The sequence below is a fragment of the Pseudorca crassidens genome, chromosome 1 (assembly GCF_039906515.1).
Source record: "Pseudorca crassidens isolate mPseCra1 chromosome 1, mPseCra1.hap1, whole genome shotgun sequence".
Lineage (NCBI taxonomy): Eukaryota > Metazoa > Chordata > Mammalia > Artiodactyla > Delphinidae > Pseudorca > Pseudorca crassidens.
The window spans coordinates 195,816,580-195,835,820 of record NC_090296.1 but is presented as its reverse complement, the minus strand read 5'-3'; the positions used below and the strand labels follow the sequence as shown (position 1 = coordinate 195,835,820).

The 19,241-nt window shown below is 48.0% G+C and overlaps 1 protein-coding gene across 3 annotated transcripts in view; it reads right to left on the bottom strand.

Annotated features, from left to right (window-relative positions):
- The window catches only part of LOC137206212 (uncharacterized), a 192,995-nt gene that overhangs the window by 105,389 nt on the left and 68,365 nt on the right, over positions 1–19,241 (bottom strand). The window lies entirely within an intron of this gene.

Here is a 19,241-nt window from a genome sequence, read left to right as displayed (position 1 = left end):
ACCAGTAACTACACTCCTTCTGTGTAGGTAATGATCCTGCCACCCAAAGATGTCTACACTCTAATCCCTAGAATCTATGAATATGTTGCATTACATGGCAAAGGGGAATAAAGGTTGCAGACAGAATTAAGGTTGTTAATCAGCTGACCTTAAACAGAGAGAGTATACTGCAGTACCCAGGTGGACCTAATGTAACCACAGGCGTTCTCAAATGTGGAAGAGGCAAGAGAAGAGGACGGGAAAACGATGCTACATGAGAACGTGGCTTTGAAGACGGAGGAGGACACCCTTGAGCCCTGGAATGTGGGTGACCCCTCTGTGGGCCGGAAAGAGCCAGGAAGTGACTTCTTCCCTGGAGCCTCCAGAAAGGAACACAGTCCTGCCCACACCGTGATTTCAGACCAGCGAGACCCACTCCAGAATGCTGACCTCTCATAATGATAAAATAATACATCTGTATTGCTTTAAGCCAATAAATTTTGATAACCTGCTACAGCAGCAAGAGGAAGCCAATACACCTTCCTTCCATTAGCAAGTGAGGTCATGCTGCCTCCGAGCAACCCACTCTCCTGTCTTTACAGTTTACTCTCTACTACCCAGTTCCAGCAACGCTTTGACCCCACGAAGACCTACAGTCCCCTGACCCTACAGCCCGTGACCTCACTCCCTGTGTCCTGTCCCGAGCAAAATCCTAACTCTAGTTGAATCCAGCCCTCCACCGATTTTGTACTTGAACCTGCGGGCTGAATGTAGTTGGAAAAAAACACACAACCAACCTGACTGGTTTCACGTCAAACTCGAGAAGGACCTTTGTGGCCCTACGAGGATTCTGTGGTCCCCTCACCCTCTCGCTCTCCTAGGAGACTATTTCACCATTTCTATTCTCTCTGGAAATCTCCAAATCCTCTTTCTCCAAGTCACCAAATTCACCCTCTACTGATTTTGCGTGAACATGACCTTACTTCCTATCCCACTGAGAGAGAAGACAGTCAGAGGAGTGCTTCCTCACACCCCGCCATCTCGTCTGCCCCCGCCTGTCTACACTGCCTTCTCTTCCATAACTGCGAACCATCTCTGGCGGCGTCTAAGCTCTGCCCCCCCAGTGGGACAGAGGAGCCGTCCCCTTACACCTCTCCAGCATCTGTCTCCTTCTGTGCCCGTGAAGTCACCTTTCCGTTCTCTACTGGATCCTCTCCTGAATATAGCATCCGAACACCTTGCTGTTCCCCATTCTAAAAGCAAACTCTTTTGTCCCTGTGTCCCCACTGCTGTTACTTCCTCCTCTTCTCCATCTTCTCCTGGACCACTCCAGTCAGCCTTGCATCCACACCTCGCCCCTGAAACTGCCCTTGGCCACGTCACCAGGGCTTCCCCACAGCTAAACCCAGGGGTCAGTTCTCCGTCACGTCGTGCTTGGCCCATTGGCAGCAGCTGGTATCATCTCTGGCCTGAATGATCGCCAGATATTCCTAAACGGCCTCCCAGCTCCCCTTGCTGCCCTGGGTCTATTTTCTCCTCGGCAGTCCGAGCGCTCCTGTGTCGTTTCATCTTCAGTGGATTGGATCCTGTCTCACCTCGGGTGATATAACCCTCCAAGGCATCTCAGCTCATTCAGGGTAAAAGCCAGGATCCTGACACTGGTCCACGACGTGCCTATGGTGGCCCCATCACCTCCCTGCCGTCACCTGCTGACACCTCTCTCCCGTTCCCTCTGCTCCAGCCTCGGGGCCTCCCCCCGGCCCCTCAGACACACACGTCGCCTGTTCCCGCCTCCGAGATTCTGCCCCTGGGGCCTCTGCCTGAAGACTTCTTCCTCCAGATCAGCACGGCCCTCCCGTCCTTCCTTCAGGTCCCTGCTCAAATGTCACCTTATCCCAGTGGCTCCCGGACACCATCCATCATGAAACAGTAGCACCCCTGCTTGCCCCCCCGCTTTATTCCACGGTAAGATCCAGGAGAGGCATGTAGAGCGGGGCTGTTCCGCGTGTCACTTACACTGACCAGCATTTACCACTAGCTGAGATTTCATATATAGGAAACATAGATATAATTTAATATTTGCATTAAATTTAGATTCAATACTTATTTAATATTTAATAAACACATTCAATAGTATTAAATTGTATAGAATAATGTATACTATGATACATTAGTGTCACATATACTAATCACATTGTATGTTAACATAGTATATTATATATGTATGTAAGTGTATTATGTACGTGTATCTTTTTTTTCTCACCCACTAAAATATAAATGCCATCCGGGCAGGGGCTTTGTTTTGCTCATCGCTACACCTCCAGCGCTTAAGCAGTGCCTCATGCGTAGCTGAGTAAGCCTCCTGACGGACGGGAGGAATGGGTGGGTGGATTTAAGGACAGCTGAGCCCCTGTCCGGCGTACCCAGCTTGGCCGCGGCCCTCTGTGCTGTTTCAGCAGCGGGTGGGCGGGATGAGGTCTTCCTCGCTTCACACGCCTCAGCTTCAGCTCTTACCAAATACTGATCGTGTGATCCTGGAGCTGGTCTACCTGACTAATGTCTCTTCGGCCGCAAGGGGCACCTCCTCCAGGGAGGTCCCGGACTCCTGTAATGTCACCACCATCTAGCTCTCTTTGTTGTCTTTTGACCATCTTCCCTTAAAAGCGCCCTCCTTGGGGGATGACAGTAAAGAAACAGAAGTTAATTATTGATGCTGCTGGTGAATGCCTTCTTTGATTTCTGTGAAAGCCACTGCCTTTTTTCAGGAGGAGCTTTGTACCGAGGTAGAGCGGCACTGCCTCTCCCACCGTGGTAGGGAGCAGCTCAGGTCCAAAGCATCGTCTGAGAACGGCACTTATCCAGCAGTCAGCGCGTAACCACTGCACTGACCTAGGGCCATTCTGTTTGTCAACTAGCACGTAGAAATATACGCCCCTAGAAAAATGGAGGCAGGTCAATTTTCTCTCTCATTTTCACCTTTTCTTTAAAGGTGACGGCCCCATGGAGCCCCCTGCCAGCGGGGCCGTGAGCAGAGCGTTTGTCTACACCGCCCTCCAGCCCAGTTCCAGAAGCACAGAGCTTCTCAGCGGCTCCGGAGGCGGGACAGGCAGAGGCTCTTTCAAGTTCCTGCCACAGCGAACCCTCTGCTTTAAATCATCACCATCAACAATCCAAACAGGACCTGGTTTCTGAACAGGGCATCGAGAGAACCGGATCCTCCTTCACCCCTGACCTCGAGGTGTGACCTGCCACGTCCACAGACGAGCAACAAGTGTGAGTGGTTAGACCACGACGCCGGGGCCCCAGCTCGCCCTGGCGGCTTGCACGCTTGGGCGAGTTACTGAGACTCTGTGCCTCAGGCTGCCTGCCTGTAAAATGGGGAGAAACGGCGCGGCGTGCATTGAGCGGCTGGAGCTGCGCTAGCGTGTGCACGCACGAGGACCGCGCCCTGCACCTCCCTGTACCTCCCCAGCGGTAGCTCGGGGGTGGCAGGACCTGGAGGCTTGCATCCCCTGGTACCACTTTGGGACCCAGGGCCACGGTGTTTAAGCGCGCTTCGGCTCCTTCACTGTAAACGGGGATGATTATACTACTGAAGCCGTAGGGCTGTGCAAAGGACTAATCCGAAGAAAGCGCTTATGCCTCTACCTCGCTGAGCTCTGGGACGGGAGCTTGGTCAGTGATGCTGCCCTTACCCTTGCCCTCAGCATCTTTCCACCTGGGAACCAGCCCCCACCCCTGCCGCGTGGGAATCGTCCTCGGGTACCACGACCCGTACAGGGACGCGGGAGGGGAACACCCATCCCTTTCCTGTTAATACGTGACAGCAGTTTTAAGTGGCTGTTTCTCTGGGAGACTTTGGCGGCGGCCCTGGAGTAAAATGGGAAGCGCCCTGGGATCGGAGAGAGAAGCCCCGACTCTGAACCTCAGCTCTTCCACCGCCAGCTGCGTGTCCCTCGCCAACTTGCAACCTCTCTGTGCCTCACTGCCCTCCCTGATGGAACCAGCCCCAGGGCTTCCGTGCGGACCAGTGAGAGGATGCCTGTCTGAATACGAATGTGAAGGCAGAGGCAAGGCAGCAGAGGTTCTGAGATGGACGATACCAAGACCACGGAGGCCGGCAGAGGCGGGGAGAGCCCAGCCCAGGCCCTGGGGCGTCGGGTGGCTGCCTGGAGGGGAGAAGCCCCCTGGGGCCCCCAGCCATGGCCCACATCTGATGCACACCGCCAGGCATCGCTGGGCCATCCCCATCGGGGAGCCCATTTTGTGCCCAGAGCTGCGGGGAAGGAGTAGAGTGTTTCCTTCCGGGCACCCTGGACACAGAGCTCCAAAGAGAGGCGGGAGATCCCTGGACAGAGCTTCCCAGAGCATCCCTGAAGGGAAGGATGAAACGGTGGCTCCTCCCTCCTCCTCGATTAAGTGAATGGTCCCGATTATTGACTCATTCACAGGATTCCCAAACAGGATTATAAAGGGTCGCTTTAAAGGTTAGAGGGGGAATTCAACTCTACGGCAACTGCCCCGAGACAACTGAAACGTGCTGGTGCCCCCGCCCCAGAGCAGCTGTCGGAATGCCTCAGCCTCGCACACCTCGGGCCCGGCTGGCCGCCCCCACAGCCGCATTCCCGGCAGGTCCAGGAATCAAGAAGAATCCACCAGAACAAGAAGGGCCTCTGCGTTCTCCAGTTACCAGCAGGTGGAAGGGAGGCCGCTCCGGATGGAAATGGTTTTGACGGACCTCCAGAGTTCAAGGGCGTTTCCCGCTCAGCACGCAGGGCTGAGTGCTGGCCCGTCTTCCTTTGGAGACACGGCTCTCATGGAGTCCGAGCTTCTGCCCCCAGGGTCTGCCGGCCAGGACACTGAGAGCCGCGTGCAGACCCCTTTCCTCGCCTCTGTGCCAAGATTCCCACAGGAAGCCAGCGGCCGCGGCACTGAGCTGCCCGCGGCCTTGTGATCTTGCTTCTCCATCTTCTCGAAAATGGACAGTCAGCCAGGAGCCATGTGGGTTTTGCTTTACCTTGGTATCGGGAAATTATGGAATTGAACTTGAATACTAATTACAAGCGCCACTGCCCTTGTGAATGAATTGGGGGTTACTGGCGCGTGATTTCTTCGCTCCACACTCTGTCACCACGGGGGAGAATGCCTCTTCAAGGCTCCGTGATGCTGATCCTGATTTACAGAGTCTTTAGCTGGAAGGATGGTTGAGTCCCCTCTGTCTGCCTTACTGGATGGGCCAGCTCTTTCCGTGTCTTTATAAAAAAGTTTCAGGGACCAGGTTTCACAGGAATTCTAAATTGGGCAAAAGGCACTGCGGTGATGCACGGAGAATTCTCACTCCCCTCTATTAAACCAAAATCCTGCTATGGGATCTACGGCGTACGTACCTCCTTACTGTGGAACGCGTGGACTGCATGAGCGCTGACGCTCTGGTGCCACGTCCGGCCTCTAGGTCCCTGCTGCTGCCCCTCTGGGTGCCCCGTCACCTGCAGCTCTCTGAGCCGCGGCTGCCTCTCGGGCTGGGGGTGCCGGGGGACATGATGCTCCCGCGTCCCAGCAGAGAGCCCTCAGAGCCTAGTCTGCTGCAGGCTGGGCCCCTGGCCGCAGTGGTGCCCTGTGGTACCCCGCTCGGGTGGCACCAGCACCAGCTTCCTCCTCCTGCCTGGCTCACTTCTCCTGGGATGGCTTCCAGGAACGCGGCACTAGCCTCTCTTCGGTCGCAGGTGTGCTCCCAGGAGATGCACACTAAGGAGGATCCCGGCCCAGGACAGCAGGCTGGGCCGAGCTGTGGGGAGCGTGAAGGGCCCTGGGAGCCGCAATACCTCTGCGGCCTGGCCTGACCCACACTCTGCCACCCGGCACCTGTGTTCCCCGTGGCCTCCCTCACCACGGGCTCCGGAAGAAGCACCTCAGCATCTCTCTTTGGGTCTGGGGTGTCACTCTCCCTGCCTCTCCCCCAAACGCAGCCAGCTTACCCAGTCTAGAAGGCCGGCCCCGGGACGTTCCCTTCCTGGAAGCCGGCTTGCGCGGCACAAGGGACCAAGCACTGAACACCTGATGCCTCGCTGATGCTAGTCTGGACCCGCTTCACTGCTCCAGCGGGACTGTCAGGTTCTGGAGAGCTAGAGACCGGGGCAAATGGTTTTCGTTTAGTTTCGTTCAGGTTTTCTTCTTTTGTGCCCCATGCTACGCTGAGCACAGCCCTGGTGACACACGGTGGGGACGCAACCACTCAACATCTCAGCAAGTGTGGGTTAAGTGTCCACTGTGCTCTGGGTTGCGGGGAGATATCGCTCCCAGCTCAAATGCTAGTGTAGGAAACAGTCAGCAAAAGTACATAACTAAACACACGGTGCGTCAGAAAGTGTCAGCAGATGCACAGCAGGGGAGACTGCCCAGGGTGGGCAGCAGGGAATTGCCATTTTAAACAGTGTCCACGGAAAGCGGTGTCGACAGAGGTTTGGGCTGAGCCAGGCCTTGGAGGAGCGAGGGAGCAGGTTCAACAGGCACCTGCTTGTCGAGGGAAGAGCATCGTGGCGGCGGCAGCCCCCAGGGCCGCGACCCGGAGATGCAAGTGCACCTGAGGCACCGAAGGCTGCGGCAGTGGGAGGCTGCAGACGCAGCACCCGACCCTCATCCACTCTGAGGACCTGGGCTTCGGCTGCGAGTGAGATGAGGGGCTGCAGGTTTGTTCAGACGAGTGACGCCATCTGACTCCCATTTTCACAGGACCCCTTGGGCTGCTGTGCTGACAGTGGCCTCTGGGTGCACGGGCCGGGGCGGGGAGCAGGGACACGAGTGGGGAGGGGATCGGCGATCCCTCCGCGGGGGACGACGGTGGTTTGCCGGGATACGGTTTGAAGGATTTTCTGTCGGGTTGGAGGCAGAGTGTGCGAACTCCGGTGCCTTGGTGAAAGTGCAGTCCATCAGGTTTCCCCCGGGACGACGTTACTTTTCCCTTTTGTAATTAACAAGGAATCTGGGGGGAGACACATTGAGATGCTGTAAGTATCCTCTACCTCATCAAGCTTTGGATGATCCTTGCTTGAATCAGTCATCACTAGGATCATTGGCAAACGGTGACTCTCCTAAACCCATCATTCGTTCTGCATTTACGCATCAGCACTTGCTTGTAAGGAGGGCTTTCCCTTGTGCCTTGATTATTTACTCATGTGAGTGGACTCACACATTCTTGTTTTTACTCACTGAGTTATAATCTGTTCATATCATTATATATTTTGATGATCAAAATATCCCAGATTTGGCCAGTGGGAGCCACTGCAGGTGGGCCCCTGGGTCATTTTGACATTTCTCCACCATTCTTTGAGCACCTTCTCACTTCCAGGCTCTGGGGACCTCACTGGGTCCGCGTGCTGGGGGCCTCATCGGGGCTCCAGTCTTTCTCAGACGGTGCCCAGGGGACTGTTGGCAGTGCTGGGGGGTGGGGGACTGGGGAGCCCATTGCTCCTGTGACGGGTGTTCTCTCCTCTGTGATGATTTGCCTCATCTCCTGCCCCTACTGCTGCCAGTCTCCACAGCCGAGGCTCCCGGGCAAAGCCCCTGCCACCGCGGCTGGGGGAAGTTCAGGCAGCAGCTCGACGCGGCACAAGCCCCCACCCCGAGTCAGGCTGACCCCTCAGCGTCCTGGAGAGGACGTGCGTTCACTGGGGCTCTTGCGTCTGCTCCTCCCGGGCCCCTTTCTCGAACGTGCTCCCTCCTCGGGCATCCCGCATCAAATCGTTCTCCCCTGGCAATGCCCGTTCCCCAGCCCAAGTTTCCCTCGTGCCTGCATCTCTGTCCTGGAACCCGTCCAAGTGTCCCTGCTTATCCGGGACTGTGGCCCTTGCCGCCCCCTCCAGTCCTCAGGATCTGGATGGAGCCTGGCTCACGGGGCAGCCCCCCTAACGATCCGGGCTGCTTTCTCCTCGTGACATGTTCCCTGCGGCCCAGGCTGCTCTGCTGCTTCCCCCTGCAGCCTTTCTTTCCCTGGGAACCCTGGATACCTGCCCTCCTGCGACGGTCAGCCCAGGCTCTGACTCTGACCCCGTTTCCTGGAATGGCTTACATACCACATCCTGTTCTTGGCGATTATAAAATCTACCATGATTGATCGCTTTTCTCCAAACTCCCCCATCAAATAATTATTCCTTGCTGGTCACCCTTAAGCTCTGAGCAATCACTGGCTCCGCTGTCAGCCCGCCCTGCAGCTCCCCTCGGGTGCCAAAAAAGCTGCTTTCACCAGCTCCTCAGACGTTTCCTGATTTCATCAACGAATGGGTACGTGATCTCTGGCACACTTTTGCTATGTCTGGAACTCCAGTTCTTTGCAAATTGGTTCGGATGGTTATATGCCTAATGTGTTCTCCAGCGCACTCGATTAGTTCAACAGTTTCTATCGGCCATACCTTCTCCATTGCTTGTTGGCATACTCCTGTGTTAGGATCTTCAGCAAAGCGTTTACAAATTAGAGGATCCCAGAGGAGAAACTCTGGCACCTCTTCCTAGGTGGAAGGGAGAGGTGACATCTGGAGCGGCGTCACGTACAGACAGACCTCATAAACTTCGGATGACGATGCTAGTAAACCCAAAGGGAAAGCCCTGCAGAACTCCTGGCCTCGCTGTGAAAGCACCTTCCTATGGCCGCAACGTCAAGCGTACGTTTCAGAGGGAACTAGCGCTCGGTGCCAAAGGCATTAAAACTGACAAGAGTCCGAACGTTGCATCCTTTTAGGTAAACCAGTTAGAAGCCGGAGACCCTGGCCTCCCGGCTGCCGGCGGCGACAGGAAATCTTATTCGCAGTGGATAATGGCAATACCTAAAGGACGAACAGAAAGAAGGAAAGTGGGGGAGTTTCTCCGTGCCTTCCGTCCAGGAAAGGTTCATTTGCTCCCTCGTGGTTATTGCCTTGCGGTAAACCTGCTTAGCGCTAAGCAAGCCCTCAAGATGACACAGCGTGTTCCAGAGCAAGTGGCTGACGGCAGCTCCTCGGCAGGCGCTTACGGGGCCGTGATTCAGCGTCTGTGCGGGGGCCCCTGAATTTATGCCTTTGCGGGGAGGCTCGGCCAGGGAGCGGGGCGCAGGGTGGCCGGGCACCGCTGCTCAGGCCACCAGGCTAATGAGGCTGGGAGTGGGCGGGGCAAAGGCCCGGGCAGCGAGCGCTTCAGAAACCGTTACAGCCAATCAGCGCCGTTACCAGGCTGATTCGTGTTACCGTTTCCTCCCAGCCCAGCCATCACCTGCTCTCCTGGGACACGCTTGCAAGGCCCTGAGTTCTTTAGAATCCAGTTGAAAAAAGGTTTCAAAAAAATTTTCAATTAAAAAAAACTTGGTCACTGTCTCTCTTTTCACCTTTCAGAGGGTGGAGAAGGGTGAGGCTGGGGGGGTCAGGCGTCCATCCCGCGATGAGCGGTCCCCTGGCATCGGATAACTTGTCCGCGGCAGCATCCTGCCGCTATGCCATCCCTCGCCCACCCCCCTGAGATGCTGCCTAAGTTCCTGGCCATGATGTTCCGCTCGCAGGCTGAGTCCAACTGCGATTAACTGTCGGGGGAGCGTCAATGGTTTCCCTCAATGGACACAAGATGGAGCAGGGGGTCCTTCCTGCCTTAAGATGACAAAGTGCTTGACCTTGACCTCTCCCTTTGTAGGATGAGGATAAATACAGCTGCCTCGTATGGTTGCTGTGAAAACAGAAAGACTGAATACCCATGAATACAGGTAAACGCTCAGTAAATGTTTACTATCGGCGGAGGCTGTAGCAGGGGGTGATCTCGCTCAGGAGGAACTCAGTCATCCCTGTGTACCTCTGACCATTGGTGAATTCAATCAAATATGGAAAGTTTACTGATGCCCAAGCTACTCGAGGAGCATCACCTTTTATCCTCAAGGTAAGTGCCAAGAAGACATTTCCTACAGAATAACGCGGCGATCTTTCCAAAGAGAGAACTCTAAGGCTCCTGCTTGCCGGCCCCAGGGTCTCAGGTAGCATCTTACCTCACTGGAGCGCACACATGCCCGTATATGATGGGGGGATGCCAGAGCCTGGAGATGTCACATTTGTCACCTGTGGTTGTGCCACCGTCAGGTTGTTAAATGAGACTTTTTCAACGAGAGAATGTTCAGCAAACATTGAAACAATACTCAGAGTATTGGGTTGAAATTATCTAAGGGTATTTGTTTTCTTTGAACACTGCCCGTGGTGCATGGCAAAGAATCGGACCTCATTGTAAGATAGCTCATGCTTTTCCTGGGGGAGCTAGAAGGCAGAATAAGGTCCTTAACACGAGAACAGCACCCCAAGGAAGGGCCTGTGACGGCACCATGAGACAATGTGGGCCGTGGAAGCAACTTAAATGTCCATCAACAGATGAACGGATAAAAAAGATGTGGTACATGTATACAATGGAATATTACTCAGCCATAAAAAAGGATGAAATAATGCCAGCTGCAGGAACATGGATGGACCTAGAGATCATCATACTAAGTGAAGTAATTCAGAAAGAGAAAGACAGATACCATATGATATTGCTTATGATACAAACGAACTTATTTACAAAACAGAAACAGACTCACAGACTTAGAGAACAAACTTACGGTTACCTGGGGGAAGGGTGGGAGGTGAGGGACAGACTAGGAGTTTGGGATTGACATGTACACATGGCTATGTTTAAAATAGATAACTAATAAGAACATGCTGTACAGCACAGGGAACTCTGCTCAATACTCTGTAATAACCTAAATGGGAAAAGAATTCGAAAAACAATAGGTAACAAGCATATGTGTAACTGAATCACTCTGCTGTACACCTGAAACTAACACAACATTGTTAATTAACTATACTCTAAAATAAAATAAAATAAAAAATAAAATAAAAACAGACACACACACAGACACACACACACCCACACGCACACAGACACACACACACAAACACACACAGACACACACACAGACACACATGCACAGACACACACACACACGCACAGACACACACACACCACACACACACACACACACACACACAGACACAGACACACACGCACAGACACGCACCACACGCACAGACAATGAGGGCGAGTCCTGCCCCCTCCACCAAAGTCAGCAGGAGCCTCTGGTTTGTCCATCAGGAAGGCGGCGCTGAGAGTCACAAACTCCATTTATAGAGACAAAAACTGAAATAGCTTTGCAAGTTCCCACACATTGTTGGACGGTGAAGTCAAAAGTGGACCTCCCCAAAGTCAGCTCCACAGAAGGAAGGTGCTGGTCTGCTGTGCTCCCAGCAACAGCCCTGGGGCCTGTAGCAGCAGTTGGCACAAAAGGAACACTCACTGTCTGCTGAATGCATGCTTCACATTTTGGGCGGCGGGGGCTCGTTTTTTGCTTACTGAAGATTATTACTTAAAAGAAATGAAAAGACAGACTACAATCTAAGAGACTATATTTGCCACACATAACAAAGAAAGGTTTCTTATGAAGACTGTATTAAAGTCTTCTACAAAGCAACAAAAAATAATACTGCAAAGACAGACAAATCAATAGAAAACTGAGCAAAGGATGTGAACTGGCACATCACCAAATGTATAAGGCCAATAAGCACATGAAGTGATGCTCAACTTTCAAGAGTCAGAGAAATACAAATCAAGACCATAAAGGATAGACTGCTTTCACCCGTTCCGCCGGCAAAAATAATTAAGTGTACCACCACCAAATACTGAAGGGTACGCAGAGGAACCGGATCGCTCACACACCAAGGATTAGGACAGAAATTGGCGCAATCACTTTGAAACACAACTTGGCGTTACTTTGTAAAGTTGAATATTTACACATTTTACGATTCAACAATTCCGCTTCTAGATAAGAACTCCCCCAAATCTTTTGACGTGCGTCCAGAGACAGATGTAAGAATGTACTTAGCAGCACTGCTCAAAATAGCAAAAAATAATTAGAAGCAACACCAGTGACCATTGGCAAGGGAATCGTATTTTCAAACAGCAGGATACTCTACAGCAGGGACAATGAATGATACACACAACACGACTGATCTTTGCAACCACTGGAGAGCAAGTCTCAGAATGTTACATATCCTTTTTATAAAGTTCAAGGACGGATGAAACTAAACAATACGTTGTTCAAACATACAAAGGTACTTGATAAAAACTACAAACTAAAAACGTCAAGAGAAGATTAAACACAAAATCCAGGATAGTGGTGATTTGGGCGAGTGGAGAAGTAAGGGGACGAGATGGGCGAGTAGAACACTGGTAAGTTATAAATAATGGCTTGGCAGTGAATTCACAGGTGTCCCAAAGAATTAAAAAGAAAACATATCTTAACAGAATGCTATTGACATTAACTATGTCTTACGCATTTCCCATTTAAGAGAATTATTACGAAATACTTATTTTTCCTTTTTCTTAATCTGAATGCCTTCCAGGCTTACAATCATAGAATAATTGTTTAGAAACAGATTCCTTATAAAAGAGAAGATTCTAATTCCGGAAAATAGCTAACTGGGATGTACTGTTTCATCTTGCTGGACTTAGGAATGCTGTTATCGATCTCTAAATGGAATTTTGAAACCAGTGACTTTTATAAAAATATGATGTACTGTGGGAAGAAGTAGGAAATAAAGAGGAGGGAGAGAAAGAAAAGACAATGTACAGAACAAACTCAAACAATAACTTTAATGGGCTTTATCCTTCCCTGTAAATCAACAAATCATTTTCCCACCAGCCAGACAGTTGCAGTAGAATCTGGATTCATTCTGCTCGTTCTGGAGATGGTTACAAGTGCTCGGACTGGTGCCACGTTATGCATTTGGAAGAATGATTGCATTATAAACCCCATTCCAAGCTTCCCACTGTTCCAACAATGGAAACAGTGAAGCATGTTTGGGCTGATTGAAGATGTGAAGATGTCGCTCCCATATTCCTGAGGCTTCCTGCCACTCAAATGTTCCCCCCAAATAAGTCTCAATCACCTGCCTAATTAAGGTCTGAGGTTAGGTAAGAAAGAATCATTTCTTCTAGTAGTAACTTGTATGCTGCTTGTAGAACGATGCACTCATGAAATTGGAGCCCTGTAGCAACTCCAGGCTTAGCATCTAGCAGGAAACAATCAACCTCGACAGAACAGGCTTTGGGGCGTCTGTTTCCACAGGTGTGATTGATAAGATACCCTGAAGGACCTCCCGCACTAAAAACTGAAATACTAGATTAAATGTTGAAAGACACACCCCATTCATTTAGGGGCATTGCTGAGCTGGCACTGAATCAAGGAATGTGCAGAATCCTACAGAGAGTGACAACGGGCATCCTGGGAGGTGGGCCGACACCAAATCCCACTTATGCCCTGAAGGGGTGTGGCCAAACCCTAGAGATGCTGAGTCGCTGCTCGGATGGTCTCTGCTATCAGAGGACAGAAGGTAAGGCAGAGGGCTGCCCGAGGGGGATCTAATAGGAGACCCCTAGTCATCCGGAAGCCTCTAGGCCACAGTCCTAAGGGAAGGACGAGTGAGAAGGAAACTCTGAGATTCAGGAGGGAACAGAAGGGAAACTTGGCTCCACTCTGAACTGAAGGTTGGGAAAAATAAATGCCCCTCCTCCCCCTGAGAATTCGTACCCACAAGCCAGCAGTCTAAATCCACCCTACCCGGGTGGTACAGAAAACTCAGGTTGAAATTTTAATTTAAAATGGTCCAGGGTTGGTGGCTCTGAGGAACAAGGGCTAATCCTCTCCAGAGGAGCTCGGCTTCCAATCCAGCCGGGAAAATTCCTGCGCAGGTAACTTTCCCAAACCATCAGGCAACATTCACGAAACACTCGAGGAAAGAAGCCGTCACAGGTGAAATCCACCAGAAGCAACACAAAACAGAAACAAGTCCCCAAATGCTTTAGATATTGAAAATAACTGGCCCAGAATAACTCATTTAATAGGCTTAAAGTGAATATAATAAACTCAATGAACTGCCTTTGTAGCAGATTAGACGCAGTTGATTCGGAGAGGAAACTGTGAATGGCAGATAAACCCAAAGAAATGAAAAAGATCTGGAGAGGAGAGGGATGGGAAATGGGAAAGAGAGTTTACGGGGGAAGGGGATAGAGTTGGAAGCTTTAACATATGTCTAATTTGAGTTCCAGAGGGAGAAAACAGGGTGTGGACAAGGCACTGTCCAAACAGAGAAAGCTTCAGAGTTGTTGAAAGACGTCCATCCTTAGATGCAGTAAAGCCCCGTGAATTCCAACCGGGATGAATTTCTGAAAAATCACAGGAAAACCTAAGAAAAACAGAAGATCCTAAAAGCAGCCAGAGAAAAAAAGGTCACTTACAAAAGAACTACAATTAGGCTTGTGCTGATTTCTAAACAGAGGACTGAAAAGCCAGGGGGAGCCCACCTGACCATCATCAGTAGAGACAGCTTTCGCCTGAACTTGAACTTCATAAACGGGATCACACTTTCTCTCTTTCCTGCCCTCTTCTTGGCTTTCTGTATGAGGCCAGTGCTTGATGTGCTCGCAGTGGCAGCATTTCATCAGCCTTCAGTCCTTCGCTGCGCACGTACCAACTCGCGACCTAGTGTGTAAATGTCCAGATTGATCCCCTCAGGTACCCTCCCAATGTACCTGTCAGTTCTCACTTAAAATGACCAGGTAATCAACATTGTAATGAGGTAAGAATGAAAAGAAAGTTGATACGAGCCAGACATTTCCAGGCTGCAGCATAACCCATATGATTAAGTGAAAATCTCAAGAAACTGGTAAACGTCCAGAAGAAAGGGGTCCTACTTCATGTGCTGTAGATAGTAGAAATCTGAAGGCCATAGGCTAAATGATCACCTATACTTAGAAAAGATGCCCATGGATGGCACGTTTTAAGGGAAGTTCCTGCCAAGCATGGAGGTTTATATTAGCTGTTTGAGAAACTCTTGAAAATTGGAGTTTACGTGTTAAGTCCGACAGTACTGGCCGCACTACACAAAGAATAGCGCCGTAAGTAAAAGTAGCCTGGAAACTGTCAATGACATATTCGTGCCATTAAAGATCAGCACATCTCCTTACTTTCATTAATGCTACGATTTTTAGCATTAATGAAAGAAGAGTAACCATAGCAACAGAGCATTGATCTTATTTCCATGGGAAGGAAAGCAACTCCTTCCGTGGAATACTTTGAGGCGTTCTGGCAACGATTCTACCTGAGAAGATTCCTCTCCTAAAGTCCTCGCTGAACTATTTAAAGTAACGGGAATTCTCTAAAAATAATAGGCAAGCCGTTTAATAATAAAGGCAATTTTCATTGAAAGTTAAAATATTCTTACTATACAGAAATACAAAAATGTGATGGCAACAGACCAAACCATGCAAGAGGAAAGAGGGAGAACACAGCAAAGGACCAAATCAGTGTTCAGACTCTGCAATAAAAAGGAAAAACTGACACGCACTGAAAGCCTGCTCTTGGCCAAGCACTGTTATATACTTCATTGCACTGAAGACTCATGACCACCCTATAGGTATATATACATATATGTTTATTTGTATCTTTTTCTCATCTGCTAAAGCCATCCAGTCCTCCCTCGGTATCTGGAGGGGATTGGTTCTAGGACCGCTGTGGGTACCAAAATTCGAGGATGCTCAAATCCCATATAAAAAAATGATGCAGTATTTGCATAACCTACGCACAGCCTGCCAGTATACTTTAAATCATCTCTAGATTACTTATAAGATCTAATACAAGGTAAATGCTATGTAAATGTTTGTGAATGCTACGTAAAGAGTTGCCAGAGGGCAGCAAATTCAAGTGCATTTTTACTATTTTATCTCCTTTCCCTCCTCTCTATTTGACAGTTCTACCATTAATTTTCCCCTCTCTTTTGGTTACCTTTGTAAATTAAAATGCTACATCTAAACCTCCCTTTCGTGTTCCATCAACTTGCAATGGTGTACCTTGATTTGTTACTTTGCAATATGAGGATACCACTGTCTCTATCCTTTCCTACAAATTTTAAACTTCTACTTATTATTATTATTTTTTGGGCCCGTGCCGCACGGCATGCGGGATCTTAGTTCCCGGACCAGTGATCGAACCCACGCCCCCTGCAGTGGAAGCGCAGAGCCTCAACCACTGGACCACCAGGGAAGCCCCTTAAACTTCCACTTTGATAGATCCTATTTTACGTGGTCAAGGCTGATGTTATGTACATTTTGCCTCTACTGATAGAATAGTTAAATATTTCGAGGTTTGCCTATAGATTGATTCTAATACTGGAAATCAATAAACTATTTATCATGGTTGTATAGTTATTTTTTATTCTAGGGCCAAATTCCTTCTCCCTTGTTCCAAGATCACAGTGCCATTCGCCTTAAAAGACAATATGCTAGCATCATGTAAGATCAAATGGATTTTTTCTTAATTCTATCTGTTGCTCAAAATAATAATAAATGTTTGGTAGAATTCACTTGGGATGCCATACGGACATCATGTGGCATAGAGTTTTGTTTGTGGGAAAGTTTTTAATTACAGATTTAATATCTTTATTAATTACAGGACTACTCTGATTTTCTATTTTTTCTTAATATGAGTTTTGAAAAGCTGTGTTTTTATAGAAAATTGTCCATTTTACCTCAGTTTTCATTTTTTTGGCATAAATTTTTTTCACAATATCCTGAAGTACTAATTTCAATTTCTGAAATATCGCTAGTGATGTCTCCTTTAAAAATAAACTTATTTATTTTACTTATTTTTTTATTTATTTATTTTTGGCTGTGTTGAGTCCCCGTTGCTGCGCGCAGGCTTTCTCTAGTTGCAGTAAGCAGGGGCCACTCGTTGCGGTGCACAGGCTTCTCATTGCGGTGTCTTCTCTTGTTGCGGAGCACAGGATCTAGGCGCGCGGGCTTCAGTAGTTGTGGCTCGTGGGCTCTAGAGCACAGGCTCAGTAGTTGTGGCACATGGGCTTAGTTGCTCTGTGGATTGCGGGAGTCTTCCCGGACCAGGGTTCGAACCTGTGTCCCCTGCATGGGCAGGCGGATTCGTAACCACTGTGCCACCAGGGAAGCCTGATGTCTCCTTTTTGATTGTAATAATGGTTAGTGTCTACTTCCTTAATCAGCCTTGCTAGGTATTTATCAATTTGATTAATACTTTAAGAAGGGACATTGCTGGCCCCTAGGGTATAAGTCTAGTCTACTTTTATTGATATGCTAAACAGTTTTCCAAAGTGGTTTTTACCAAGTTACATACCCACCAGCAGTATATGAGAGTTCCGGTTGGTCCACATCCTTGCCAAAAGGATGTCTGGTATTGTCTGTCCTTTTTATTTTAGTCCTGCAGGTAGGTGTGCAGTGGTATCTTATGATTTGAATTTGCATTTATCTGATAACTAATGATTTTGTGCACCTCTTCATATGTTTGTTTGCCATTTGGATAGCTTCTTCTGTGAAGTATCTGTCTATATATTTTGTCCATTTCTCTACTATCTTTCTTTCTTTGTAAGAGGTTTTTTACTTATATATTTTTTCATATATTTTTTACACATTTACATATGTGTCCTTTCCAGGTTGCATGTATTGCAAAAAATCATATCCCGACTTCTCAGCTTGCCTTTTCACTCTCCTAATGTTGTTAGATCAACAGTTTCTTAGCTTTGTGTAGCCCTATTTATCAATTATTATGTATTATTTACTTGTTTATTATGTCCAATTTATCCATTACATTTAGTGCCTTTTAAAAGTCTTTCCCTACCTCAAAAGCATGAAGATATTCTCCTGTGATTTATTCCAGAAGTTTCTTGGTTTTGCCTTCCTTATTTACATATATAATCCACCTAGAGTTGATTTTGAGTACGATTTCTGTTTTTCAATATGGATATTCAATTGGTCTAGCACCACTAAATGAAAAGACCATGTTTTTCTCATTCACGTCAGTATCATCTTTGTCATTTAATCAAATGACTATATATTTAGGTCTGTTTCTGTACTTTCTGTTATGTTTCATTTCTCAATTTGTCTCTCCTTGTGTGAATGGCACACTGACTTTATTATGATAACCTCATAATTAGTTTTAATGTATCAGAGTATAAGTTCAAATTAGCTTTTCTTCAAAATTACTTTGGTTATTTCTAGACTTTCGTATTTTCACACAAATTTTAGAATCAGTTTGTTGATTTCCACACAAAAGAATATCTGCTGAAATTCTGATTGAGTTTGCAGTTACTCTATAAGTCAACTTGTGGAGACTTTTATCTTAATAATTTTAGTCTTCCAATCCATGACCATGGTGTAAATCTCATTTATTTAGGTTTTTTTTTTTTTTTTGGGCCACCAGGGAAGCCCAATTTAGGTATTTTTAATTTATTTCCATGATGTTTTATAATTTTCTACATAGAACTCTTGCATATTTTCATGAGTTATATCCTAGATATATGATATTTTTGATGCTATTATAAACGGTAGATTTAATTTTTTCACCTTTAATTCTTTATTGCTAATATACAGAAATAAAGATTTTTGTATTGTTCTCTTATCTAGCATCTTTACTAAATTAACTTATAAATAGCTTGTAGATTATTTTGAATATTCTATGTATAATGACTGCTTCATTTCTTCCTTTCTAATCATTCTACTTTTTTATTGCCTTATTGTACTGTCTAGGATCTCTATTACAACATTAAATAAAAATGGTGATTTAGGACTTCCCTGGTGGCACGGTGGTTAAGAATCCGCCTGCCAATGCAGGGGACACGGGTTCGAGCCCTGGTCCGGGAAAACCCCCACATGCCGCGGAGCAACTAAGCCCATGCGCCACATCTACTGAGCCTGTGCTCTAGAGCTCACGAGCCACAACTACTGAGCCCACGCGCCTAGAACTCGTGCTCCACAAAGAGAAGCCACTGCCGTGAGAAGCCTGCACGCAGCAACGAAGACCCAACGCAGCCCCATAAATAAATAAATAAATAACACTGTATAAAGAATAATTATTATTTTAAAAAATGGTGCTATTAGGCATCTTTGTCTTATTCCTGATTTAAGGAGGAAAACTTCTGACATACCAAAATTAAGTATGAAGCTTACTCTAAGTTTTTTATATATACTTGTTCATCCCATTAAGGAACTTCCCTTCTATATCCACTTTGGTAAATTCTTTCCTTTTTAATCATTACTGGAATTTGAATTTTATCAGATGCTTTTTCTGCATCTGACATGATAATCAATTTTTCTCCTTTATTCAGTTAATCTGGTGAATTGCATTTCATTGATTTTTATAGTGTTAA